General features: G+C 46.8%; 1 long non-coding RNA gene across 2 annotated transcripts in view; it reads right to left on the minus strand.

Moving 5' to 3' along the window:
- The window catches only part of LOC311597570, a 56,953-nt gene that overhangs the window by 18,972 nt on the left and 14,685 nt on the right, over positions 1-23,296 (minus strand). The window contains exons 1-2 of one of the 2 annotated variants that reach the window (XR_014779266.1): positions 8,825-8,838; positions 159-262 (exon numbers count right to left, since the gene is read on the minus strand). The exons of the other annotated variant lie outside the window; for it this stretch is intronic. This is a non-coding gene — a long non-coding RNA (uncharacterized lncRNA). Of the gene's footprint in view, positions 1-158; positions 263-8,824; positions 8,839-23,296 lie in introns of those variants that run through there. 2 annotated transcript variants of the gene reach the window in all.

Raw genomic sequence — 23,296 nt, forward strand, 5'->3', positions numbered from 1 at the left:
AGTTTCACTTCCTGCCATTCTCCTGTCTCCAGCACTCTAGTCACTTAGAATGTTTCAGGTCCTCACACATGAATTTTTTTTTATCTCCTCCCCATCTACCTAAAATCTATCCCCTTGGACGCTAGAGAGATGAGTCATCAGTTAAGAGCCATTCTTACATTGCACCCAGGCTCCATTCCCAGCACACACGTGGCAGCTGTAACTCCTGTTCCTCTTCTGGCCTCCTCAAGAACTGTATATACATGGTGTACATACCTTCTTGCTGGCAAAATAAATCATACACATAAAATTAAAATTAAAAAATCTTTTTTTTGCCGGGTGTGGTGGCGCACACCTTTAATCCCAGCACTCGGGAGGCAGAGGCAGACAGATCGCTGCGAGTTCGAGGCCAGCCTGGTCTACAAAGCGAGTCTAGGACAGCCAAGGCTAACACAGAGAGACCCTGTCTCAAAAAACAAAAACAAAATAAAACAAAACAAAAATCTTTTTTTTTTAAGCCCTTGCCATTCTGCCCTCAACTTATCTTTTTGGTCTTACCTCTTGGCTTTTTTTTTTTTCCCCAGAGAGGGTTTCTTGGTCTCCTGATCAAATCTTGGTAGTTTCTCATGGTTTCCGGCAGTGTGAGTAGAAATTCATTTCCCTCACATTGTTTCATATGACTTGTAGTCCTGAACACTGAACTGTTTGTTTATGTCTATATTCCTCTAGTCAGCTCTAAGTGCCCAGCGTGCCAGGACTGGGCTTGGTAAACTTACTGTAAGCCAAGTGTTCAATGACTATGTGTTAGATGGTAAAATAAATAAATAAATGAAATGAATAAAGCATCAGATTTGGGTTCTACATGTTAGAGTAGTTATTGGCATTAAAGAATTTAAGATACCACATTGGGGGCAGAAAGGGACAATTACACTCCCTTTTATGGTAGAACTCTTTTGTTTGTCTTTGTTTTTTGAGACGGGGTTTCTCTGTGTAGCCCTGGCTGTCCTGGACTCGCTTTTCGACCAGGCTGGCCTCAAACTCACAGCAATCCACCTGCCTCTGCCTCCTGAGTGCAGAGATTAAAGGCGTGCACCACTACGCCCTGCAGTAGAACTCTTATAACAATATAAAATTGGCTTATTTGTCCCTAGAAAACAAACCAAGGAAAAGATCCCCAACTATGATTACAATCAGAGCAAATGATCAACTAATGCTATCACAAGGAAGATTTAATTCACCAAGTAGGGCCCCAAAGTTCCTAATAATTATGTTTAATAGTACACAAAGAAATGGTCTTATGGAGTCAACAGACGTAGTATAAGAAGAGTGTAGAAGCACCCTGGAAAGCCATCAGTCGTTAACTTAGACAAATGTATGGATACAAGACTAATGTGACACACAGTATAGCTCAGGTTTCATGATGCACATGACCAAGGGAGACACTTCTAGTCACTCCTGCTCCTTTGACTATGGCTCGCAATCTCCGCAGCCCCTGCATCAGTTCCTGCCTTTAGGTTCCTGTCCTGTTTGAGTTCCTGTCCTGACTTCCTTTGGTGATGAATATGGACGTATAAGCCAGATAAACCCTTTCTTCCCCAACTTGCTTTTGGGCATAGTGTTTGGCCACAGCAATGGAAACTCTACCTAAAACGCATGCTGTCCCAGATCCTACACTCCCGTTGCTTATTCTCGTTGCAGAGAATTCTGAGTCTCAGTCCGCCATTGCATCCCTAACAGCCTGGACATGCACTCTGGTTCTTGGTGATGTTCACTCCTGGGTCCTTCTGGATAAGTCTGCCTCCCACTGAGATCAACGAAGATCTCAGTATTCACCTCTTTCCTGGGAAGGCCTTTTCTGGTGTAGCTTCCTCTCTGTTGTACGTTGCTGAGATAAAGTCTCAGGTTTTGCAAAAGAGAATGCCATCTGGGGGCTGGAGAGACGGCTCAGCGGTTAAGAGCACTGACTCCTCTTCCAGAGGTCCTGAGTTCAATTCCCAGCAACCACATGGTGGCTCACAACCATCTTTGATGTGATCTGATGCCCTCTTCTGGCCTGCAGGTACACATGCAGGCAGAGCATTGTGTACATAATAATAAATAAATACATCTTTTTTAAAAAAAAGATAGAGAGAGAGAATGTCTTCTGTTTCCCGTGGGCGACCATCACTGATTTGCTGCTAAGTGTGTGTCATATAATGTATGACATGAGACAGGCCTTACAATGCATTTTGAGATCTGTTGTTTGCTGACGTGAATGGACTTAGGGTGAACAGCACTCGCCTGCTCTGAGTTAGGATAACTTAGAACACCTTGTGGGAAGGCAATGCTAAGTTCTAACTCTGCCCCAGCAAGTTATTAATGATCTCATTAAAGTGTTCCACATCCTACCCCTGAGCCCAAGGCGAACGCCCAGGTGAAAACACACCCCAAGCCTGTGGCTCACCATGTACCTTTGGCCTTCAGTGCCTTAGAAAAACTTTCTGTTTGTGGACCCGGTTTGCAGAATTTCAGAGAATGAGGAAATTCCAAGTTTCTAATCCAGAGCCTTCATCCAAATTGCTGGGTGGCCTTCTGAGAGTCATTGCCAGTCAGCCATTCCTTCACTTTAGCCTGTGGTCAGGGGAGGGCAGCGCATAAGAGGAGGTGAACCCAAAGTCTCACAGTCTGGTCAACAGCTCTGACCTACAGCACGAACACAGAGGCTTGCTCTTTGTAAAGAACGGGAACAGCGCATGATTTGAACATTCACACATTCCAGGCCATGATCTTCCAGACCCTTCTTCCCAGCCAAACCTTGATGGCAGGAATCAGGTCTAAAAAAAAAAAAAAATCCAGAGTGCAGATTTTGCCATAAGTCATCTTTAAATCTGAAGAAAATAAGGCTTAAGCCTTTTTTGTTTTAAATTTTATTTCTTATTATTTTTAAGAACATCTTCATTCCTTTTGCCATGAAATGTCACAGACTATGCTTACCTTTTTTTCATTTTCAGGTCACAGAAAAAAAAAATATTTTTGTTCAAGCCGGATGTTAGGAACAGCTCTAATTCTTGACTTTCTTCTTTTCTAAATGTAAAATTCTTTGTTGGAGCTGAAGTCTGACTCTATTTTAAGAGAATTGTTCTTCAGATGTGATCATTAAATCACTTGAGCGGGGGTGGGGGCTTGGCGGGGGAGGGGGGGTAGGCAGTCCAGTTCTGACTGCTTGGAGAAAGGTTACCACATGCCAAGTGGCAGAAAAGAGTTGATTTTTAATTACCCACCGTGGACAACAGCCCATGTAGCCAAAGCTCTGCCACCCAAAGACACCAGCAGTCCCCGCTCTGTTTGGGAGAGATTTATGAGGCAAAAACAAAACAGAAAAACCACTGCGAGTGCTCTAGCTTGAGCGGAATGTCCAAGAAAATTGCCCTCCTTCTCACAACGTGTCATTACAGAAATGTGGAAGCCTGTGCCATCCTGGTGAGATTTCCATGTGAGGCAACGCGCCTGCGAGTGTGGTCGTGAGGTAAGGGACTGAGTCAAGGCTCCAGAATCCATTTAGGGCCATAGACCTCATCCTAAAATGGGTATTCCTTTGGGCTTCTTGGTGTTAGTCTGTGACGCAATGGGACTTTGTTTGCCTAAGAACTCCAAGCCCTGGCAAACAGGAACGGGTTCACCTGGTAGCCATGGGAGCTGCCCATGTTTTAAGGATTAGGGGTTCAAATCCTGTGGGCTTGCTCCTGGCTTCAAATGTGCGCACATCTTAGTTGAAGAAGCAATAACAGATTGCAGTGGAGTCTAGCTTACCAATGACTAAGCTCTAGCTACGACTAATTAAATAAATACTTCCTATGGGATTCTTTACCTCGAAGTGTCTGGACAAAAAGGGCCACATTCCAGAAGGCACAGGAAAGCTCTGTTTTCCACACTTCCTTCTCCCTACAGGGCATGTAACTTTTGACTTCCACTGCCTACACGCAGTCTGTTCTTTCACAGTCTATAAACTTCCATACACCTGCATCCCCAGGCCTCCACACACCTGCAGCCCCAGGCCTCCACACACCTGCATCCCCGGGCCTCCACACACCTGCAGCCCCGGGCCTCCACACACCTGCATCCCCGGGCCTCCACACACCTGCAGCCCCGGGCCTCCACACACCTGCAGCCCCAGGCCTCCACACACCTGCATCCCCAGGCCTCCACACACCTGCATCCCCAGGCCTCCACACACCTGCATCCCCAGGCCTCCACACACCTGCATCCCCAGGCCTCCACACATCTGCAGCCCCAGGCCTCCACACACCTGCAGCCCCAGGCCTCCTCGCCCCATCTCAGTTTTTCTTCTTCTAATTGTTCAGGAAAATACTAATTTACAGATTTAAAGGCATGTCCTTTGCACTGACAAGTCATTTGAAATAGGCAGCCCGAGCTGGGCACACCTTTAATCCCAGCCCTTGGAGGCAGAGGCAGGTAGATCTCTGTGAGTTGGAATCCAGCCTGATCTACAAAGCCAGTCCAGGATAACCAAGGCTACACAGAGAAGAAGAAGAAGAAGAAGAAGAAGAAGAAGAAGAGGAGGAGGAGGAGGAGGAGGAGGAGGAGGAGGAGGAGAAAAGAAAAAGAAAGGAAAAGAAAGAGGCATCCCAGACAGAAAATACAGCCTGTATTAGAGTCCATAATCCAATATATATATATATATATATATGGTTTTTATAGTGTTTTACTATTTAGAAAGCGTTTTACATAACCGGTCTCCTTTTATCATCACAGCCATTGAATAAGGAACTGTTGTGCCCATTCTGCTACAGGCAAGAGGAATAAGGAAGGGAGATGAGAAAAGGCCAGTCGGTACTAAGCTACACAAGATAAGCACGATCTGGTGTGCTGTTACACAGCAAGGTGACTACAGGTTATGATGACACACCACACTTCAGAAGAGGTAGTGATGCTGGGAGTGATAGCTCAGGCTTGTAATCCCAGCAGTTGGGAAGCTGAGGCAAGAGGATTGTTCAAAGTCTGAGGCCAGCCTGGGCTACAGAGTGCGACTCAGTCTCAGTGACAACAGTAACAACGACAAAGGGGTAGAAGGAGGTATATTGTGTATTTTCCTAACAAGGCAACAATAAAAGAGGTGGTGGCGGTAGCGGGGCTTGGGGTGGGGGTGGGGCAAGCCAGCTATTCTCACTTGCGCATTATACAACACACACATGCATCAAAGCACCACACAAATCTGCACACTCTTATCTATCAATTGCTATGATTTTAAATAGATGATAACGGGGACCTGGGATGTAACTGCTTTGGTAGAGTGCTTGCCTGGCGTGCAGGAAGCCCTAGGTTGGATCAGTAGCACACCATGAACCAGACGTGGTGGTGCACACCTATAATCCCAGCAATTACAGAGGCAAAAGGATCAGAAGTTCACTTAGCCTTGGCCGTCTAGTGAGTTCAAGGCCAGCCTAGGGTATGTGAGATGTTGCCTCAGAAAAAAAGCTTCAAGTAAATAAAAATAAATTTAAGGGGCTGGAGAGATGGCTCAGTGGTTAAGAGCACCGCCTGCTCTTCCAGAGGTCCTGAATTCAATTCCCAGCAACCACATGGTGGCTCACAACCATCTATAATGTTATCGGATACCCTCTTCTGCAGATAAAGCACTCATATACAATAAATACAATAAATAAATCTTTAAAAATAAATAAATAAATTTAAAAGAAAAGAAAGAGTGAAATCCAGAGAGGTTAATAAACTTTCTTAAGTAAACTGGGGTGCAGCTTAGTGAGTGGGAACTTGCATGACATGGACAAGGCCCCAGAAACAGGGAATTAAACTAAAACACCCACAACACTTTCTTAAAATCACACAGCTAATTAGTGTGAAAGATAGTACATGAGCTTGGGTCTTACAACTTGTTAAGTTTACAACAATACAGAACTGTTCCTTTCATTTTATTTTATCTTATTTTGTTTTGTTTTATGTATGGGAAGGAAGGGGCTGGGGATCAAATCCAGAACTGCACACATCCTAGGTGAGCAGTGTCCCAGAGAGTCACATCCCTGCCTTAGCATCACTGCTAGTACCCAAACCCCACCAAATTCCCATGGCATCAATAGCATCACACTTTCTTCCAGATTCTGCGGTGAATCCTGCTTGGTGGAGCTGTGTTTGCAAATGTCTCCGGGCGTACTGAATATCCTTGCAGACTCTATTGTGCACACCACCGAAGTGAGTTTATTAAGTTGTTTTGTACTCAAGTCCTTCCTATGCATCCACAAATGGGGGAAAATAAGGAGTTTTCTGTGCCCTCTTGCTGAGGATCTCTGGAGTTAGAAATATCCCAGGACGGGGACCTGGAGTCGCTGCTACAGGAAGTCCTGTCTTTTAAATTAAGGCTCCAGCCATTTCCTTTCCAGCAACTCTTATTGCCAACGGATCACTCCTGGGAAAGCTTTCCCTGCATCGATGAGATTAAGACAATGGTGATGCCTGCTCCCCATCTCCCCGACAAAAGTGATGGGCAAAGCAGTACGACAGCGTCTATCATGTGCTTTGAAGCCTAGAAAGACAGGGTTTAAGGCAAGAGTGTAATTATATTGAGTCACCAATGGCATCATCGTCTGTAGTTTACATATATGCGGCTGTTGCCTAAGATACCGATGAACATAACGTGGCTGGCATGTTTAATGTTTTAAGGGCGTGACGATGCTGCAAGAATTAGCAGAAGAGTCTGCTGAGAAAGGGAAATCTCCTTTTCTGATAAGTTCCTATATAACCAGAACTTGTTTTAGGCTCTCCGTAACAACTTATCTTGCCATTAGTACCACAGGCAAGCTTCATAAAGGCCTCTTCTTTGTCAGGCAGTGCCTCCTCTACTGGGCCAGAATGCCATGGTGGGAGGATGCCCTGCAGAAGAAAGGATGTACATTTGGAGCAACAATCAAAACTTAGAAGCCCAAATGGTCAGGATTCAGGCAAAGCCAAGGCTCTAAAGTCTGTGCTCCACAGCTCCATCGCATGTCCTGGCCCATGTCTAAGAGAGCTGAGCCAGGCCACCCTCTGCTCACTCGCCATTTGAATTTGTTTAAAGAATTATTAAACCTAAAAACCTCAGTCCATAACGAAACTGAGCATCTTTTGGTACGTCAGGAACTACACGAGTGCTGGGGCCATGAATATTATGTTATTGTCAGGACTGGGGATATGGTTCACTTGGTAAAGTGCTTACAGCATCCATAAATAAATCGGGAATGCAGCGGCTCGCGCCACGCTGAGCAGAGACAGGAGGATCCCTGGGCTTGCTGGCCTGCTGGTCTAACTGAATCATGGAGCTCTGGGTTCAAGGAGAGCACCTGCCTCAAAAACAAATAAGGTGGAGAGCTAAAGAGAGGATCTTAAGATAAAGCTGTCTGTTCCACATCTGCTTGCTCTCCGGGATCCAAGTGGCAGAAGGAGAGAAAATTAACTTCTGTATGTTGACCTCTGACCTCTGACCTCTGACCTCCATACATACATGGAACCATAGCATGCATGGCCATGCCCGTTAATAAATAAATAAATGTAATTATTTTTTTTAAAAAGGGACAGGCACGGGAGAGATTGTGGTCCCCTGTACCAAGGACGCAGGTGCTCAGGATCCATTTCACTGTGTGAAAGTCTACATCACAAAGGAGTTTTATCTCTGTTTGTTTTGTTCCTCTTCTACACCTGTGCTGGCCTGGAGTTGAAGAATAAACAACATAATAGAAATACTCTCTTGGGATCAGGCCCTGTAGTTGACATCTGTACTTCAAGTACTCTGGAGGGTGAGGCAGAGGGATTATAACTTGGCTACATAGTGAGATCCTGCCAAAGAAGATGAAGAGGGAGGAGGAGGAGGAGCAGGAGAAGGAAGAAGAGGAGGAAGCCACTGTTACTGCTGCTGCCACTGCCACCAGGAGGTGCTAGTGACATACACCTACAATCCCAGTACCCAGGAGGCAGAAGCAGGTGGATCTCTGTGAGTTCAAGGCCAGCCTGGTCTACAAAGCAAGTCCAGGACAGCCAAGGCTACACAGAGAAACCTTGTCTCATAAACAAGCAAATCAATTTTTTAAAAACCAATAAAAATAAATAAAAAATAAAAAGAGGAAGAAGGAAAAAACAGCTTGCTTAGAAGCTCTTAGCCTCCTGTTATGGGGATGCAATCTGTCCATTTCATTTTAACAGTTTTCTTGTTTTTTTGGGGGGGAGGGGGGTGTTGTTGTTTCTTTTCGTTTTGTTTTGTTGTTTTTTGTTTGTTTGTGGGTTTTTTGGTTTTTTGAGACAGGGTTTCTCTGTGTAGCCTTGGCTGTCCTAGACTCACTTTGTAGGCCAGGCTGGCATCAAACTCACAGCAATCCACCTGCCTCTGCCTCCCAAGTGCTGGGATTAAAGGCATGTGCCAACACACCTGGCCTCTTAACAGTTTTCTTGACAGAATTATAACCAACCTCTGTATTAGTTTCCTATAGCTGTTGTAACAAGTAGTTAAATGTCATTCACTGTCCAGCTGTGGCCTGGCTTTTATGTCTGGCAGGCAGGTCCAGGCACTATTTGCTTCCAGACAGGAATAGGGGTGCCCCAAGATCAAAGGTCCCATTTCTTGATCAGGGGAGGCTTAGAGCACTCACATGTTGTAGGCGAGGTTCTGGTCACCAGGGGGGGGAGACGGACTTGAGTTTTCCACCAGGTATTACAGTTAGCTCTTTTAGAATGAAATTGCTAGTATCAGATGGCAGTGGAAACTCAGGCATTCCAAAGGCCTGTGGTGATACCAAAGTGTTACATCCCCTCGGATAAGCTGAGGTGCTAAGCACAGCAGAGAAAGTGGGTAGATGCGGAGACCCACCCGATGGAAGGCAGGTCCAGTGAGACACAGGCCCGGGCTGGTGCTTCACCAGCAATCAGGACAGAACTAGTGGTGACGGAGCAGGTTTCAGCAATGCAGCTCTGCCCTCACTGCCTGACTGGCAGTAAAGCCCAGGGCATCCAGCTGCAATTCTTCCCCAGAGTAAACGATGAATCTCAGACAGTCACTGGGAGGAGTGAGAGAGCAAGTCAGCCAACCTTTATTTTCATGAATCAGAGATTTATTAAACCTTGGGCAGCGGGGAGGAGTTTGAAGGTGAATGTGTCGGATTTGCTGGGGCTAGAGGTGCCATGGATACCTAATCTACATGTAACGAAACAGCCCTATCATAAGAGGGGGAAGCAGTACCTACGGGTGGGGGAAGATCTCCAGGAAAAGTCAAAGGTCATTGGTTGAAAGCCAAGACACCAAGATATCTTATTAATATAAGAGATACCCATTAGGTGGGTATCTCTAGGAATCCTCAGATGCTTGCTCAACAGATTTCTTATGAGGAAAGGGCTGGGCTTGTAGTCTTCCCTGCTGGCTATGGGACGCTCAGAGTTTCTAGAGTTCAGGTAGAAAGGAGACCTGCTGAGAAGGGAATCTGTAGCTATACACCCAGCTCAGAGGCTTTACAGGAGTGCCAGACTTTCACCTTTCCAGCAGAAGCCCACAGCTAAAAAAAAAACGAATTTATTCTTTCAAAGCGTTCAATAGTCTGAAACCGCTTTCGCTCCACTAGGCCAAGATCAAGGGACCAGCAGGCAGCATCCTTTGCCTCTGTGCCACTCCCGGCAGCCCTGGCCATTCTTAGCTCGTGGCCACAGTGGTCACTTTGCCTTGCCATCTTCTGTTTGCGTCATACAACCCTCTAGAGCAGTGGTTCTCAACCGTCCTAATGCTGCGACCTTTTAATACAGTTCCTCATGTGATGACCCCAACCATAAAACTGTTAATTTTTTTGTTGCTACTTCAAATTATACCTCACTCTGAGGTGAATGGATCCTGATCCAGTCCAAAACAAAGGGAGGTTTGTCATGCAGTAATCATTAGCTTCCAGTTCCACACCTAAGATTCTACCCTCCAGTGGCTGCCTGACTAGTTCCCAGTGGCCCAGACTAAGTTCCCAGTGGCCCAGACTAGGTTCCCAGTGGCCCAGACTAGGTTCCCAGTGGCCCAGACTAGGTTTCCAGTGGCCCAGACTAGGTTCCCAGTGGCCCAGACTAGGTTCCCAGTGGCCCAGACTAGGTTCCCAGTGGCCCAGACTAGGTTCCCAGTGGCCCAGACTAGGTTCCCAGTGGCCCAGACTAGGTTCCCAGTGGCCCAGACTAGGTTTCCAGTGGCCCAGACTAGGTTCCCAGTGGCCCAGACTAGGTTCCCAGTGGCCCAGACTAGGTACCCAGTGGCCCAGACTAGGTACCCAGTGGCCCAGACTGGGTTCCCAGTGGCCCAGACTAGGTTCCCAGTGGCCCAGACTAGGTTCCCAGTGGCCCAGACTAGGTTCCCAGTGGAACAGACTAGGTTCCCAGTGGCCCAGACTAGGTTCCCAGTGGCCCAGACTAGGTTCCCAGTGGCCCAGACTGGGTACCCAGTGGCCCAGACTAGGTTCCCAGTGGCCCAGACTAGGTTCCCAGTGGCCCAGACTAGGTTCCCAGTGGCCCAGACTAGGTTCCCAGTGGAACAGACTAGGTTCCCAGTGGAACAGACTAGGTTCCCAGTGGCCCAGACTAGGTTCCCAGTGGCCCAGACTAGGTTCCCAGTGGAACAGACTAGGTTCCCAGTGGCCCAGACTAGGTTCCCAGTGGCCCAGACTAGGTTCCCAGTGGCCCAGACTAGGTTCCCAGTGGCCCAGACTAGGTTCCCAGTGGCCCAGACTAGGTTCCCAGTGGCCCAGACTAGGTTCCCAGTGGCCCAGACTAGGTTCCCAGTGGCCCAGACTAGGTTCCCAGTGGCCCAGACTAGGTTCCCAGTGGCCCAGACTAGGTTCCCAGTGGCCCAGACTAGGTTCCCAGTGGCCCAGACTAGGTTCCCAGTGGCCCAGACTAGGTTCCCAGTGGAACAGACTAGGTTCCCAGTGGAACAGACTAGGTTCCCAGTGGAACAGACTAGGTTCCCAGTGGCCCAGACTAGGTTCCCAGTGGCCCAGACTAGGTTCCCAGTGGAACAGACTAGGTTCCCAGTGGAACAGACTAGGTTCCCAGTGGCCCAGACTAGGTTCCCAGTGGCCCAGACTAGGTTCCCAGTGGCCCAGACTAGGTCCCTAGTGGAACAGACTAGGTCCCTAGTGGCCCAGACTAGGTCCCTAGTGGCACAGACTAGGTTCCCAGTGGCACAGACTAGGTTCAAGTCTATATTTGGTACCTAAGAATCCAACAAGGGCCACAGTAATACCAACTCTGTCCTTGAACTTCATCTTCTGGTCTCTGGACTCCACCTCAATGCTTGGACATTTACAAGTGAAAGATATGTTCCCAAACAAGGAAGTTAATAAAAAAGATCCTTGTTTACATTTTCCACGCCTTTCCCAGTCCCTGCACTGACAGGGAGGGCCCTTCTCTAGGGGGTTAGTACAGATCTGTTTAACTGACTTCTCTAAACTGCACAAACATCAACAGAGGAAGAGGGAATTTCAGACCATTCTGCTGCCCCATCATGTCCCCTGGCCAGACATCTGCGTGCCTAACGAACTGGCTTGCTAGTTGGTCTGAACAGAAAGCAACTCTTAGTTTATAACTTAGTGTGATTTTCATTAAGCAGGTCAGTTCTTCCGAAGAGTACATTTTCCAACCACATGAAAACAGAGTCTTTTCCACATCCGGAATCGGGGTTGAAGGGGAGCCATGCTGTGTGCCACTTTTCGGAGGAGGCTCACTGCTGAACACAGCCTGTCTGCTTTGAGTCCTGCCTTTCCAAGCTCTTGTCTAGCTGAACATGATGGACTCACATCTTGGTGAGTGCAAAGCCAAAATAAGCAGACCCAAGACATAACTGAGTGAACAGAGATGAATTACCTGTCGCAGGCAAGAAGAGTGTGGGAGAGGACCTATACATACATACATACATACATACATACATACATACATACATACACACATACATACATACACACATACACACACACACACACACACACACACACACACACACACACATATATGGATATAGGGATTGTTCCACTCCATATGAAGCATCATGGACATTAAAGTGATGGACAAGAATGTTTTGGGCAGAGCCAGGCATGGTAGCGCAGGCCTGTAATCCCAGCACTCGGGAGACAGAGGCAGGCGGATCGCTGTGAGTTCAAGGCCAGCCTGGTCTACAAAGTGAGTCCAGGACAGCCAAGGCTACACAGAGAAACCTTGTCTTGGGGGGGACCCGGGGGGTGGGGGGAAGAAGAATGCTTTGGGCATGCTCGGCTTGCACCATGGGGTATAGCTGAAAATAGGAGAAAGGTTACTTGGAAGGTGCATTAACACAGGAGCCTGCCATATGACTGTTCTTTAAGTGATAGATAAACCACTGAATCATATAGCCTACATATGTTTATGGTAAAGTTCACTAGGTATAGAGATAAATTGCAATAATATATACTACTGAAACAGAATATAATGCACACATCATAATAAAGTTTACCTTGAATATATGAACTGTTTATTTCTGGCATTTGCCATTTTTTATTTTGGATTGTGGGTGACCACTAGTTACTAAAAGTGTAGGTGCTGGAGGACTGCTGTACATAAATATGCACACTGGTTAGTTATTCTTGGCTACTCAGTGTGAAAGCCAAACTGTAACCTGAACGTATGTAGAAAATGAGGAAAACAGGCAGTGGGGAGGACCCCTGAAGTGGCCAGTGTCTCCTCAACAAACACCTTATTCATCACCTCGCGAGGTCAAAACCCAGCCACAAGACAGCACACAGCACCTCTGAGGCCGGCATTTGTGACATACACTATGTGTTTAGGAAATTCTGGGAAATGCCGGAGTCCAAAAATACCTTCTAAAAGGCATGTCGGGCCATTTCCTTCTGCTTCCGATGAAATGGTCATCGCGCTTCTCCTTGGTGAAGTCTCAGGTGCCTCCCAGGACCCCAAAGCTGGTAGGGCTTGTTGCTCATCTCTTGTACACCGCCCTCCATCTAGGGTTGGCAAACAGGAGCCCCAAAACCCACCCAGAGTCACCCAGAGGATAAACGCGCTTCTCTCCTTTCTATTTTTGTACAGAGTTCCCATGGCATCCAGCCAGAGTGTCCACACCAGGAACGTCTAGAGGATTTATGAGCCCAGCCAGCCTTTGGGTTTCTACACAGACCTAAACAGGAAATCCATACAAGGAAATGCCCTCTTCTGTTTGCAGGCCAAATTCCCAGGATGCCTTCACCAGAGTGCCTGGCTGGAACAAAACAAAGGCCTGGTACAACAAATGCCCTCGGAGCCAAAGGCAGGGGTGCCCTATCTGCCCTTCGACACCCCACCCCCACCCCAGTCCAGGAGGCCCTCTGCTCGGTTAAGGAGAGCAGAGTTTTCTTTTCTCAGCCCTCAGCTTAACCTTACTCTAGTTGCTGTATGGGGTCCGCGATGAAACACGCATCCCTCCGACCTCTAGCTAAGTTTCAGGGTGCTGCCTCTGAACTTACACAAAGTCCATTAACTTGGGTCAGCCCTCTGGTCCGATTAAGAGAACCTCACTCAGGTATTTCCTGTTCTTTCTCCACATCGCAGTTAGCACCGTGGAGATGCTTTAGGACTGAAGAAAATGGTTGATTTAGGTTGAGGAGCTACTCGGCGGTAGGGTGCTCTAATTCTGTCCCAGGCACCAGAAGAGAAATAAAACTAACAGCCAGATGCCACTCTGGGTCACTCTGTGCTACAATTGTGACAGCCATTCAGCCCCTCAACGGTCTCTTGGGAGGAAGAGGCAGGTGGATCTCTGTGAGTTCGAGGCCAGCCTGGTCTAAAAAGTGAGTTCAGGACAGCCAGGTCTACACAGAGAGACCCTGCTTCACGAAACAAACAAAAGTCTCAACTTTACAGAGACCATGACTGAGCTGGACAGGAAGGAAGCTGTGTCTCTGTCCCAGAATAGGACCGTGTTGCTGGTGACCCTTTGCCCTCTCCCCAAGGCATCCCCATGGCTGAGCACTGAAAACAGGCTCTGTCCTCTTTTGTTCTCTCCCCCACCTCCCTTGGGAAAGAAGACACAAGCTTCCAAGGAGCCAGCAACATCATTGGGGTTTGTCTGTCTTTCAGAAATTACCAGATGTGGGGAAGAGGACAACGTGTCGTTTCCTTTAGCAAATAGTCTGGGCATCTGTGCATTTCCTCCTGAGCCATCTCCTCAGCAGGAGTGGCTGTAGTGAGAGTGAAAGACAAATCCCCTGGCTTCCACTTCTTCCTCTAAAGTCTTTCAAGTTTAACCCTTCGTTAATAATTTTATTTCAATTATTTTATTGTGTTTACTTTATTTGAACTTGGGTGCTGGAAATGGAACCTGGGCTCTTTAAAATGCTTTGAGTGCACTATTGAACTATACGCCCAACCCTAAGAAAACAGCTTGGCTTTTGTATATATAAACAGAATAAGCTGTGATCCCGTGGAGAAATTTGGAGACAAGATAAACACAAGGGAATCAAGTGGTAAGAAGCTGATGTTGGAGGAAGCCTTCAGGTCCTCAAACTGGTCACCTTAGCCGGGCGGTGGTGGCGCACGCCTTTAATCCCAGTACTCGGGAGGCAGAAGCAGGTGGATCGCTGTGAGTTCGAGGCCAGCCTGGTCTACAAAGTTAGTCCAGTACAGCCAAAGCAACACAGAGAAACCCTGTCTCAAAAAAAAAAAAAAAAAAAAAAAAAAAAAAAAGATAAAACTGGTCACCTTTTCCTCTGTATCAGTGGCTCTCAATAATGACCAATATGATGCTTCTTGGGACCTTGCCCCACCAACCCGGCCCTACCAGGGAGAGGCCTAGCAATCTCTTGAAAAGCTTTCCAGCAGACTGTAAATGTCAAGTTTGAAAACCCCTGGTCCAGACAAGATAGAGCTTAAGAGTTGTCATGGAACCAAAGGACCAAGAGATGATGTGAGATGGTTATCTGGAAGGGAAAAATGTTTCTGGTGCCTTGCAGAGGTGAGAGAGAGGAAGGTCTGCTGGCTAGATTTATGTCAATTTGACACAAAGTACAGTCAGCTGAGAGGAGGAAACCAAAGCTGAGAAAAATGTCTCCTTAAGATCAAGCTGTAGGCAAACCTGTAGAGCATTCTTAATTAGTGAGTGATGTAGGAGGGCCCAGTGTACTGCTGGCGGTTCCATCCCCGGGCTGGTGGTCCTGAGTTCTGTAAGAAAGCAGACTGAGCAAGCCATGGGGAGCAAGCCAGTAAGCAGCACCCCTCCATGGCCTCTGCATCAGCCCCTGCCTGTCTCCAGGTTCCTGCCATGTTTAAACTCCTGTCCTGGCTTCCTTCAGTGATGGATTACGATGTGGATACGGAAGCCCAATAAACCCTTTCTTCCCCAGCTTGCATATTGGTCCTGGTGTTTTGTTGAAACAATAGAAACCCTGACTAAGACAGAGCAAAGGAAGTAACCTAGCGAGAGATACTGACAGGGCTGGGAGTGTGGCTCAGTGGTACAGTCCTTGCCTAGCATGCGCAAGGCCCTACGTTCAATTCAGCAACACACACACACACACACACACACACACACAAGGTAGTGACAGAAACAAACTAAAAATAATATTATCTTCATATCTTTGTACATGCTGCACTAATTTACAGCACTTCTAAAATACAGCTTAATAATACAGGCACACTTTTCATTTAATAAAATGTATAATATGGACACAATTCTATTAAGTGTATATGTGTATCAGTTGATATATGGGAAGAAATGGAATACTGCACATTGATATGGTAGTTGGGTATGCATACTTATAATCCCAGCACCTGAGGGCTAAAGGCAGAGGGCTGAGGAATTCGGGGTCATTCTTTGAGCTACATAGGGTTCAAGGCCAGCCTGGGCTACATGGGACCCTGGCTCAAAAACAAAACCCACAGCTTTTATAATGACATCAACTAACATGCCAACTCAGATATGGCCACATTCACAAAGTCCCGCCCCTAGATGGGGAGTTACAGGCAACTGATGTCTGCCAAGAGAGGGGGACTCTCCAGGGACAAACCCGTGGTGGATTATCCAGTCCCAAGTGGGCTTGGTGTGTGTGTGTGTGTGTGTGTGTGTGTGCTCGCATATGTATGTGTAACAATTACAAACAAAAAGTCATGAATTTGGGGAGGGCACAAGAAAAATTGGAGGAAAGATGATTAAGTACAGTACTTATAGATGCAATTCTCAAACATAAAAATTATAATTAAAAAAAGAAAACAGATAACAGCACATTGTTGCTAAAGTGAAAAAAAAAGTTAATTGCGATAGTCGTTAGGAGATAGGCTATGGACATTTGTGAGAAGGGAGTTGTGGAGAATCGAAGCCAGGCATTATGAGTGTGTGTGTGTGGTTGCATACGTGTGTGTACGTACCTAATTCTTACTCCATCAGTATGCTTTCCTGTCAACCACACCTCTGAGCTACTTTTTTTTTTTTTACATAGCAAATATAAAAAATAAAATAAAAACCCAAAGTTAATAAAATGATAAGCTGGTTAGGTCCAAATAGTCATTTAAAGAAACTTGTACAGCCCTCTCCAAGTGTTATTTCTCCAAGAGTTTATGTCACACAGACTAAAATTAACCCCACCTGTTGCACTCAAAGGAGCGTGCAGAACATCAGGCTGGGAAGCACGGGTGGAACCAGGATAATAGGGAAGGGTTGCAGAAAAATGTGAGCCTGGGCTCTTGCCTAGGCTGGGGTGTCGCCTCCCACCGCAAGTCTAGGGCGCAGGGTGTTCTCAAAGAACCCACGGTTCCCCTTTGGCTCAGGAGCCTGGCAGCCTCTGGGTTTTTGCACTCTGATTTCCTAGCAAGGCTAGGCCCCAGGCAAACACAGAACAAAACAAAGCACGGACAGAGTCCTCAAATGCCTAACAAGAAAGGACAATAGCGTGATGTAAGGGTCGCTGAGCAGCCAGTGACTCAGCGCTGGCTTCTGCTCCATCAACACCAGCTGTAGCCTGTGGTGCTGACGGTGGCCTGCGCTGGCGATGGAAAAACAAGACAGGGACGCCCCCCCACACACACACACACACCGACTGTAAACATCACATTGCCTGAAGAGTGGCAAAGATTCTGACAATTGAACCCCATGAGGACATTGGACCTTAACTTGGTTTTTATTAACATCTTTCAGCAAGACCCCTAAGGGGGGGGGGCATTTGACAGGAGAGCCCCGTTCTTCAGACTGGAGCCATTATCTGCCTTCGGGCTGTATCTCATGTTAATTCTCCTGACTCTTTATAGTTCTTTCCAAAATACCACAGGGTGAACTTTGGTTAGTGTGGTAGATGTCAACATAGGGTTCTCAAGACTTCAGGAGGAAATTCCCACCCTTTGTGAGTCACAGGAGGGCCTGGGAGACTCTTGTGCAGGCCACAGAAGAGAGTGAGAAACTGTGCTACAAGTAGAAACTGTCTGGAAATGTGTGTCTTATTATAAGGTGGTGTCCACAGGGCTGGCGTCACTTTCCCCAGTGCCTCTGCCCTCTCCGGGCCCAAGGCAATGAACACCACAGACTGGGCTGGTCCTGGAAGGGCCACCAGCTACCACCATCCACCAATCCGCCTTTTGATCCACCACCAGCCACTGAGTGTGTCACCCACAGCTCCTTTGAGATCTAGCTATGAGGACAGTTCTTTGCTGTCATTTGATTTAAAACTCCAGGCAAGGCCGGGTGTGGTGGTGCACGCCTTTAATCCCAGCACACAGGAGGCAGAGGCAGGCGGATCACTGTGATTTCGAGGCCAGCCTGGTCTACAAAGCAAGTCCAGGACAGCCAAGGCTACACAGAGAAACCCTGTCTCGAAAAAACAGAAAACAAAAACCAAACAAACAACAACAACTCCAGGCAAAATAGCTCAGCTTGTAAAGGTGCTCGCCTGGTGACAGGATCCCATGGTAGAAGGAAGGTAAGGACCAACTTCCAAAAACAGTCCTTTGATCTCATACATCATGATGATGATGTGGTGATGATGACAATGATGATGATAATGATGATGATGACAATGACAATGATAAGGATAGTTTAATTCTAAGAACTCCAGGGCCCAGAGAGATGGCTCAGCCATTAAGAGCACTTGCTCTTGCAGAAGACCAGGAGTCAGATTCCCTCTTCCATCCTCTCCAGGCAGCAGGCATGCATATGGTGCATATCTACATATAGGCAAAGCATTCATCCACATAAAATAAAAATAAATAAGTCTTACAGGAAAAAACAACAACAACAACAACCTCCAAGGACTCCAGAATTTTCTTGATCACTCTGGGATAGCAGGTCATTGTACGGACATTAATTCATACATATGTACATTTGTGTGTTTTTATAGTGGTTCTGAGGATGGAGCTTGAAGCTTTGTAGGTGCTACTAGGCAAAGCTTTACCTCTGACCTAAATCCCCGGTCCTGTATGGACATTTTCGATCATAAAAACAGTCTCTCTTCAGAAATTGGATGCCTTGGGCCAAGTATCCCCAGTTGTTGCACATTCATTCTCAGATTAGTTTTCTAGCACTTCCGTACCAGCCTAGAGGAAAGGGCAGAGCTGGAGGACACTCTCTCTCCCCAGCTCGCTTCCCAGACTCCACTTGGAACAAATGGAGACTATCTAGCAACCTCTCTATGCCAGGAGGACTCCAATCCTTGACCCTGCTCTCTAGGAAGCCCAGGGCTTTCACAAATGCAGCCCCATTTCCTCTTCCTTCACAACTTCCTCCCAAGGCGGTGCATCCTTCCAGGAAGTTCCCTCAAATGCAGGTCCCAGTGCGCTCACACCGAGGAAAGAAGCAAAGGCTACACATTTGCGATCTCTCCCCTCCTTCCCACCCAAAGCTAACATTTATCAATGTTTTACCAAATGCTGCTGTACCTACAATGAATTTGTTAGCTATTTCTGTATCTGGGGTTTTTTTTATTTTTTATTTATTTTTATTTATTTATTTTTTATTTTTTGGTGGCCCATGACTAGAAAGAAGGGCTCCCTGGTGAAGCCACAATGAAAAGTGGCCTTTTCACTTGGGAAGGCCCCTGCAGCGGCTATCCTGGGTATGTTCAGAATGGAGCTCAGCAGATTTCCCAGGCTCTTGAGGAAGGCCCTGTTTTCTAGGAAGGTAATTTCTCAGCAGCTGCAAGGGAAGGAGAAGTCCACTTATGGAGGGCTGTCCCACTGGGGCTAGTGAAGCCTTGGCTCCTACTAGTCTTCCCCAGCGCCCAAGAGCAAGGAAGGGGTCATCCAGAGCCCCCAGATCGTGAGCACACAAGCAGTGGGTTGTCTATGCCCCACGGTCACCTACTGGTCACTGGCCAATGAAGGTGAGAGACCCTGTGATGGTGACATCCACTTCATAAGAAAAAAACAGGGGCTGAGAGGTGGCTTGACGGTTAAGGATATTGGCTGCTCTTCCAAAGGACTTGGGTTCACTTCCCAGCACCCACATGGCAGCTCACAACTGTCTGTAACTTCAGTTCCAGAGGACTTGACACCCTCACACAAACATACATGCAGGCAAAAAACCAAATCAATGCACATAAAATAAAAATAAATAAATCACTTAAAAAAAACATAGGGGCCTCAGTAGCTATTTGTGATGGTGGACATTGTCCTGGGACTTGGAAGAGCCACGGTCATGCCCACAGTGGGCATGCAGGCAAGGTTTTGGTTCATTTGCCTTGGCAGCTTCCCCACTGTCATGGAATGTACCAGACGAGGAGGACGAGGCCAGGATTGATGGAGCTTCAGCACAGAACATAGAGAGCCAATTCCTGGCTGTGACAATGACATGGTCCCTGAAAAGACGTGCTGAGCTCCTGAACTTCCAGCAGGTCTAGGTCCCTCAAGGCCTGGTAAGAGGCTATCACTTTGGTCCCTAAGCCAGGAAACATTTACAAATCTAACCCACTCTCTTTTCTCTATTTCACCGGGTGCCTTTTCCTGTTGGACTCATTTTCCTTTTTTTGAAAGTAGGTCTAATTGGACTTGTTTCTATTTCCACAGCCCCGCGGACAGCCCCATTAGCTTTCTAATACCATCGGAGCCTTTCAATTATGTGAGAAATTAAACCAAACGTGCCATTCTTAAAAACCTTTAAACGTCCATGCAAATTCCCTTGACCTAGTTTTCTTGTGTCCTCTAGGGACACAGAATCCCTGACGGGGACACCTTGTGACTCACTACAGAAAACAAGACATGAATGTCGGTGGGCAGGTGGCTTGAAACTGAGGAGGAACTGGACCAGAGAAGAGGCATTCCTTTCTTTCCCACATCCCAAACGTGAGACGTGTCGGTGGTGCTTTAAAACAAACCAACTAAGTAACAAAACATCAATTTATGGAAGTTGGGACCCAGGGACGGAATTAAATCCTAGTGGGAAGAAATGTCTAGGGTAGGGAGTTAGATCAACAAGAGCCCTCTCAAGGGGCGGCAACAAAGTACATATTTTTAGCAGGGGATGGTGGTACAGGACTGTAATTCCACCGCTTGGGAGGTAAAGACAGGAGGCTCCAGAGTTCAGGGATACCTAGACTACATAGTGAGACTCTAGGTCAAAAAGCCAAACTCCTAAGCTAATTATCACTCTTGCACTCATGTTTAGAAGAGGAGCCAAGCCAGAAGCGTGTCTCCTAATGTGTCTAAGCATTCTGAGGCTTACATGATCAGTATCCCAAATCAGGAGGTCACAGGGCATCCTAAAGTCAAAAGTCAAGTTCTGGGACTAGAGCTGCATCTCAGTGGCTGAGTGAGTACCTGACGAGGCCCTGAGTCCCTTCCCAGCGCTGAGGAGGAGGGAGGGAAGGAGGAAGGGAGGGAGGAAGGGAGGGAGGGAGGGAAAGAAGGAGGGAGGGAGGGAAGGAAGGAGGGAGGGAAGGACGGAGGGAGGGAAGGAGAGAGGAAGGGAAGGAAGGAGGGAGGGAGGGAGGGGGAAAGAGATGCACAAGGGCAGGGGTTTACAGTTAAAAGCGTACATTGCTCTTGCAGAGAACCCAAGTTAGGATCGCAGCACCTGCCTAAGACAGCATATGGACATCTGTAACTCCAGCCGCAGGGGGTCCAGTGGCCTCAATGGGCACCTACATGCACAGACATAGAAACATACGCATATACATAACGACTTTTTACATCTTTAAAAATAAATAAATAAATACGAAGAGTCTCATGATAGAAGTTCCAGAAGCAAATCTGCTTTTGCCGGGCTGACAAGGGCTCTGAAGGTATTTAAGGTGAGTGGAAAGAGCAGGCCTCTGTCGCAGAGTCGTCATGTCTGTTGCTATACCGCCATCTACTGGTGAGGTACATTAAAACACAGATGTAACCCACATGGGGCCCAGCTAGTACCCACACCGTTTGGGGGATTTTTGTTTTTGTTTTTAGTTTGTTTGTTTGTTTGTTTTCCCTATCAAATGCTTATGCAGACAATTCCTACTGTCACGATCTTTCAGTTTGACAATTATGTGAAAATTTTGCAGTCAGCAGACATCTCACTTCCCAACCTTGAATTTTGATTCCCACCTCCCCCACCCCTAGCCTTGAATAGTGCTGGCCAGGAGCAGGAAGCCATGGCTCCCCTTCCTGTCTGCCCTGCGAATCTGAAGGTAAACACCTGCAACCCTGGGCGTGTGGCCTTGCTAAGCAACATGATTGGTAGCTTAGTCGTGGATGCATCTTCACTGCCACGTCCTCAGCTTCCAGTGGGTTTACCAGGATGCAACCCCATCAGAGGTCAAGAAGCATCTGTGATCCGCCGTCTTCCCAGAGAAGTCACTACTTCCCCCTTTTAATGCGTGTAAATTAACTGTACAAAATAACGGGGTCGTCATGACATTTTCATACATGCTTACAATGTACATTAACCGGATTTACCCCTTCTTAGCAATCTCTCTTGCCCTTGTCCTTTTCTTCTTTCCAAATATTTCCCCTTCTACTTTAATGTCTTCCTTAAAAAAGCAATGTTCTGCTTGTGAAAGAAACTATGCTGACTTGGGTTGGTGAGAAGTCTTGAAATACCAAGTCAGGAAGATCAGGAGCTCAGTACCAGACTCCGCTAATAGTGAATTCCACGGGTTCAAGGCCAGCCTGGGCCCCATGAGGCCCCGTCTCGAACAAACAAAACCATGCCATGTTTGTCTGAGTTCAGCTTATTTTCCTTGACATGATGATCCCCAGTTCCAGAAATCCTTCTCTAAACAACACGATTTTGTGCTTTACGGCTAAATAACACTCCCGTGTGTACACACACTATGTGTTCTCTGTCCATCTCACCATTGGTAGGACCCAGGCTGATTGTGTAACTTAATTATTTCATAAACAGGGCCATGATAAACCTATAAATACAAGTGTCTCTATTGGATGCTGTAGCTCACCAGATTTTCAACCTAGATCTTTTAAAAATACGTAAAAGAGTCCCAGATCTGAAGTCCTTGGTAGGAAGAAAACTGTAAAGTTTCTAATTTGATTATCTGGGAGAGGGGAGGTGGGGGGGTGGGACATGTAACATCGTGAGGACAGAAAAATTCTTAAAAACAAAAACTCCCAAAACTACTATGAAAAATAAAATTATCAATATAAGACATTGTTTAGCCTTTCCTATAAATGAGAGCAATAGAAAGGTTAGTTGGGGACAGTGTTCACACAATGTATTACCGTAGAGAAGATGACAGAATTAAACCACAACTTTATGCAGAGATTATCTACTGCTCCAAAATTAAAGGCTCAGGCTAGGAAGTGGTGGTGCACACCTTTCATCCCAGCACTCAGGAGGCAAAGGGAAGGGGATCTTTGTGAGTTCAAGGCCAGCCTGGTCTACAGAGGGAGTTCCAGAGCAGCCATGGCTATACAGAGAAACCAAAAATAAATAAACTAATTAAGTAATTAATGGCTCAGGACTAGAGAAATGTCTTCGTGGTTAAGATCACTTGCTGCTCCTCCAGAGGACCTGGAGTCCCAGTGCTCACTTGGAGGCTGACAACCCTCTGTGCCTCCAGTTCCCAAGGGTCTGATGCCCTCTTCTGGCCTCTGAGGGCACCAGGCATCTACATGGTACACAGACATACATGCAGGCAAAACACTCATACACATAAAATGCAATTTAAGTTTCTTAAATGAAATTAAAGTCATAGCAAAAATGATATTATATTGTTACCCGAGAAGAAAGAGTGCAGATTACCAACACGTTGTCCTCTGTTCTTCCTGATAAAGAATGCGAATGAGTTTCTTTTGGGATCTTTCTCCTGCCCGGCACTAAATGTTAATAGTGTGAATGGTCTGGGAAAATTTACTGACCAATGAGAACAAAGCACATCTCTCCATACCCTTG

This window comes from Acomys minous (genome assembly GCF_964271855.1).
Source record: "Acomys minous genome assembly, chromosome: 1".
Lineage (NCBI taxonomy): Eukaryota > Metazoa > Chordata > Mammalia > Rodentia > Muridae > Acomys > Acomys minous.